The sequence below is a fragment of the Leopardus geoffroyi genome, chromosome C3 (assembly GCF_018350155.1).
Source record: "Leopardus geoffroyi isolate Oge1 chromosome C3, O.geoffroyi_Oge1_pat1.0, whole genome shotgun sequence".
Lineage (NCBI taxonomy): Eukaryota > Metazoa > Chordata > Mammalia > Carnivora > Felidae > Leopardus > Leopardus geoffroyi.
This window is the reverse complement of record NC_059338.1, coordinates 113,416,360-113,422,500: the sequence shown is the minus strand read 5'-3', so window position 1 is coordinate 113,422,500 and position 6,141 is coordinate 113,416,360.

Genomic DNA, 6,141 nt, shown 5'->3' with positions numbered 1-6,141 from the left:
CACTACCTCTTGTCTCTCTGCCTCTGGATGATGTCAGCAATAAGTGGCTGAACCTGGTCTGTTTGGGACCCCTGGGGCCAGGTGCTCTTGTACCCTTGGGCCCCGGCTACAGTCCCTGGATCAGCAGCATCAATGTCATCTGAGAATTTGTTATAAATGTATATTCTTGGAGCTCACTCCAGATCCCTGAGTCAGAAACTTGGGCTGGGGTCTAGAAAGCTGTGTCTTAACGTGCCCTCCAGGTCACTCTGATGCACACCAACCCTCAAGAGAGTGATAAAGCCAGGCTTTAAATCTGGGTGTGAGACCTCAGAGCCCTCCAAAGCCCACGTGCTTCATCACTTTTTGACACTCACTCCTTAATACACTAAGAAAGCCAGTGATAGGTAAGTTCTACTTGAAAACTGATCATAAAAGAGATGGCAGTCTGGGGCAATTTCATCCTAATCCCTGGGTTCTAGTTCTTGACCAAGTCATTTTAAGTACTAAATTTACCACTAGAGGGAGTCTTTATATCCCCTCAAATATTGAATCTTCAAAGAGTGAAAAAACAAAATTAGGGGCGCCTGGGTGGCTCGGTCGGTTAAGCATCTGACTTCAGCTCAGGTCATGATCTCACGGTCCATGAGTTCGAGCCCCACATCAGGCTCTGTGCTGACAGCTCAGAGCCTGGAGCCTGCTTCCGATTCTGTGTCTCCCTCGCTCTCTGCCCCTCCCCTGTTCATGCTCTGTCTCTCTCTGTCTCAAAAATAAAAATAAACATTAAAAAAAAAATTTAAACAAATAATAAACAAAACTATTTGCTAGGGAGAGGTTTTGTATCTGTGTATCTACATTAAAACAATTTTCTTGGGGCGCCTGGGTGGCGCAGTCGGTTAAGCATCCGACTTCAGCCAGGTCACGATCTCGCAGTCCGTGAGTTCGAGCCCCGCGTCAGGCTCTGGGCTGATGGCTCAGAGCCTGGAGCCTGTTTCCGATTCTGTGTCTCCCTCTCTCTCTGCCCCTCCCCTGTTCATGCTCTGTCTCTCTCTGTCCCAAAAATAAATAAACGTTGAAAAAAAAAAAAAAAACACAATTTTCTTAAGCTATCTAACATGTAACAGCTACATCTGAAGTCATGTTGTATAGGCATAAACAACGGCAAAAAAATACAATATGTCATGGTTGCTCACTTAATATTTTCCTTTCTAAAATGGGACAAGGGGGAGGGGAGGAGAAAGCTAAGATTAAGAAAATAATAACATATGATTTAAATAAAATAATCTAATTTAAACTACATCATCACCTCTAAAGTTTCAAAGAAATACGACTGGAAAAAAGCTCAAAAACTGCTCCAGTTATATGTATAGGTACCTCCTTCCACCTCATGCAGGGCACTTGGTTTAAAAAATGGTAAATCCAGGGGCGCCTGGGTGGCTCAGTCGGTTAAGCATCTGACTTCAGCTCAGGTCATGATCTCACGGTCCATGAGTTCGAGCCCCACGTCAGGCTCTGTACTGACAGCTCAGAGTCTGAAGCCTGTTTCAGATTCTGTGTCTCCCCCTCTCTACCCCTCCCCCTGCTTGTGCTCTGTCTCTGTCTCTCAAAAATGAATAAACATAAAAACAAAAAAAAGAATGGTAAATCCAGCACCTGGTATATGACGAGTTCTCAGTAAATAATGCTGAATAAATGGTGAATGAAGTTAATGTAACTCTTTGCCTCCACCGGACCTTTCTTAAACCGACCTAAGTAAATTAGAATTCATTCAATGTTATGCAAAATAAAATTGTGCTGTTTTCACAATAAATAAATATCATGTAGTAACTTAAGAGAAGTCAGTGAAAAGTCAGTAGTAATTTAAGAAATCACTGAAAAAAGTCAAGTTACACAGCTGGTATCCTGGAAGAGTAATTCCCAGAGATTTTGGAATGCTACAACCATGATTGGCTGATCACTGACATACACTCTCCTTATTTCAAATATGAAATGGCATTCATTGACTACTTAAATTAATTTATTTAATGTTTACATTTGTTTAAGAACATTGCAAAAAAAATCGCAATGTACGTGGTGTGTGTGTGTGTGAGAGAGAGAGTCTACAACAGTGGCAAGCACACTGGAAAGAGAAGACAAGGGATTTAATTTCAATGTTCTGAAATGTCTGTTAACAAAAGAGTAAAACCAAAGAAGAGCCCAGAACTCAGGAGATGGGTTCCTAGAACATATTCATTCCATATGTTAGGTGGAGGCTGAAAGAGTACAATTCAGTATATTTTTGTTCAAAAATTGTACATGAGGCATTTGCTAAAAGATTTAAAAGTTACATGACGAATACGATAGTTGTCGCTGTAACATATAAATACTAAGATAAGGACTGTGATCCTTAATTTGTATCAACTTGACTGGGCCACAGGATGCCCAAACTTTTGACCAAACATTTCTCTGGGTGTGTTTGTGAGGATGTTTTGGAATGAGATTAACATTTGAATTGGTAGACTGAGTAAAGCAGATTGTCCTCCCTAATGTAGGTACGCCTCATCCAATCAATTTAAGACCTGACTAGAAAGAGGTGAGTCAGATGGGTGATGGGCATTGAGGACGACACTTGTGATAAGCACTGGGTGTTGTATGTAAGTGATGAATCACTGAATTCTACTCCTGAAACCAATATTGCACTATAATGTTAACTAACTAAAATTTAAATTAAAAAAAAACAAAACAAAACTACCTGACTAGGACAAAAAATCTGAGGGAGAAGGAAAGCTTCCTACCTGACTGCTTAAACTGGAATGTTGCTTTTTTTCCAACCTTCAGACTCAGCCAGAAATATCAGCTCTTCTTGAGTCTTGAGTCTGCCAGCTTTTGGACTAGAATTCATACCATCAGCTCTCCTGGGTCTCCAGCTTGCTGACGGCATGTCCTGGGACTCAGCTCCCATTTTCACATGAGCCAGTTCTTTAAAATAAACCATATGGTTGGATGGATGGATGGATGGATGGATGGATGGATGGATGGATAATAAAAACATATATATACACTATATTTAGTACATATACACATATACTATTGGTTCTGTTTCTCTGAAGAACTCCAATGTAAGGAACAAATTTTTTCACCATGACTGAACTGCCTATGTGACCAGACCCCATCCCTACCACTCCAACTACATCATCTATCATGATGCCCACCTCCTCTACTCCAGCCTCTTTGATTTTCTTCCATCTCCTCAAACACACCGTGCTCTTTCTGTCGTGGGGTTTTCACTCATTCATTTTTCATTGGTAAATTCCATTAATTACTAATTCCATTAGTTCCTACTATGAATCAAGGACTTTGGTGGTGCAGAGAATATAATGTGAACTGTGCCTACGTCCATGCAGATTATATTCTAATCATGGGAGACAGAAATAGCATATAAACAAATAGGTTAATTTCAGAGAGTGTCATGTGCTTCAAAGGAAACAAAACAGAGTGATATGGTAATGATTAGGTGTTCAGAGAAAACCTCATTCTGTAGGCACCTTTAAAGCAGAATTCTATGTGATAAGAAGGGGCCAGCCACGCGAAGACCTGAGGGAAGAGTGTTCCAGGAGGAAAAAAACCACAAACACAAAACTGATTCTAAAACGAGCTTGATACATGCTGGGAACAGAAAGAAAGATACTGTAGCTAGAGCAGAGTGGGGGCAGTGGAAGTAGATGGGAAGGCAAGAATGAGATACAGCCTTCATAGCCAGAGTAAGGATTTAAATCTTGATTTTAAGCGTACTGAGTCTGTCTTAGTCCATTTAAGCTGCTATAGCAGAAACAAAAACATAAACTGTGTAGCTTATAAAAAAACAGAAATTTACTTCTCACAGTTCTCTCCCTCATTGATGGCCATCTTCTCAGTGTAACAAGGCAGAAGGAGCTACGGAGCTCTCTGAAATCTCTTTTATTAAGAGCACCAACAGGGTTGGGACATCTGGGTGGCTCAATGGGTTAAGTGCCACACTCTTGATTTTGGCTCAGCATGACCTCATGATTCATGAGTTCGAGCCCCACATTGGGCTCTGTGCTGACAGTGCAGAGCCTGCTTGGGATCCTCTCTCTCTCTCTCTCTCTCCAAGAAATAAATAAACTTAAAAAAAAAAAAAAGAGCACTAATAAAGCCTTCCCCTAAGGCCCCATCTCCTAAAACCATCACCCCAGGAATTAGGATTTCAACATATGAATTTGGGGGAGACATAAGCACTCAGATGATTCAGCAGAGGCTTTGAAAGGTTGGCATGATCTGATCTACATTTTTCTTATTTTGCATTGCAATGTGTAACTGTGGACATGCAGAGACCAACAAGGAGGGTCTGCAGTAAAGGTGAATGATGATAGTAGCTTGGATTATGGTGATGCAGAAATGAAAAAGGAGTGATTCAGGATATGTTTTGGCAGTGGAACAGATGGAAATTGTCAGTGTGCCTGGGGAAAAGAAAGGATGGCTCCAAAGTTTTGACTTGAATAATCAACTGGAGGGCAGTTAGGATAGATGGGAATGGGATTGGGGTTTGGGTTGGGAGGGAGGGAATCTGCCTATCCTGTCCTTCTCTTTGGACTACTTTTCCCTCCTTCTTCACCTAGTTAACCCCTTCTCAATCTCTGAATCTCAGTTCAAATGTCACTTTCTCAATGAACTACTTTCCCCATCCAGCTCAAACCAAACTTCTGTATTAAGTATATGTCATCGTGCACCATGTACTTTTCCTTAGTACCTGTGTTATAATGCAAAAGGGGTCACTAACATGTTGCCTCTGTTGCCCCTGCTGATAGCCTTCCCAACCCCAGACTTGTGAGCGAGGTCACCCTGGCTCCTCCAGTCACCAGCAAACCCAGAGCTGGCCAGAAAGATATAAAAGAGCCCATTTGAGTAGACTAAAGTAAAAGAACCACCCAGCCCATTCATAGAATCCTGAGTTAGCTAAAGGACTATCATAAGCCACAAGGTTCTGCCATGATTTGTTATACAGCAAAAAAATAGATACAGTAGCACATACCTCAACTGCAATTTTACAAGTATTTGATTAGTGTCTATCACTCTGAGGAGACTGTGCACTCTACAAGAGCAAAGACTATTCTGATTTTAGTTTACTACTCCACGCTCAGAGTCCAGCACACTATCTGGAATACAACAGGTCCTGGATAGATAACTTGCCGAATGAATACAAGGGGGAGAAGAGAGGAATACAGGTAACAGACGAGAAGAAGGGGAGTTCCATAAGAGAGGTAACAAAGGACTGGGGATATCCATCTGTCCAAAACAAACTTTCATCAGCCTAAGGCACTGACAATACAAGACCAAAATTGCATTTCCTCTACCTCCAAGAGCTCAGTCTAGACTGGGGGAGACAGCACAAAATCCAGAAAATACACTACCAAGGAAGAGGACCCTAACGCGCTGTTTGGAAGACAGAAGTGTGAGGCGCGCGCGTGCGTGCGTGCGTGCGTGTGTGTGTGTGTGTGTATGTGTGTGTGTGTGTGTGTGTGTGTGAGAGAGAGAGAGAGAGAGAGAGAGAGAGAGAGAGAGAGCTTGAATTTCGTCCTAACAGTGTTTACTTGGAAGAGCAGCACAAGGTAAGGTCAGAAGACCCAAAGAACATGGGTTGTTCAAAGGCAAAAGAAAAGCCTCCCGTTTGTTATTTATCTCAGAGTATATTGTTCAACAGTTTAAGTGGCTGTCACCTCATTGAACGCTAAGGTCCGTCAGGATGGGGGTCCTTTCTTCTTACCTTTGTTTGTATTAGTTCCAGTGTCTAACCCAATCTTTTCCAGAAAATAGGAACTCAACAAATATTTGCTGAATAAGTGAAAAGTTAGGGATGAGACGGTAAGCAGCGCTCCTACCAAAGGAAGCTTCCAAGAGCCCACGTTTTCAGATTCAACACAGGGACGCGGACACGCTGAGCATATGCTCTGAAGCTAAATGGCGCGTCAGCAGAAACTGGACCCCATTGGCCTTTCCTTTTACGTTTCCCTGCCAGTTACTGGCTGATTGGCTTTTCGCTCCTTTGCCCACAGTCCCGGCTGGAGGGACCGGAGGCGGTGTTTGGCGAGCGCGGCTCTCGACGAAGATGAAAGGCCCAGCAGCGGGCACCGGCCTAGGCGCTGTGCCAACCGCACGCGGCGGGAG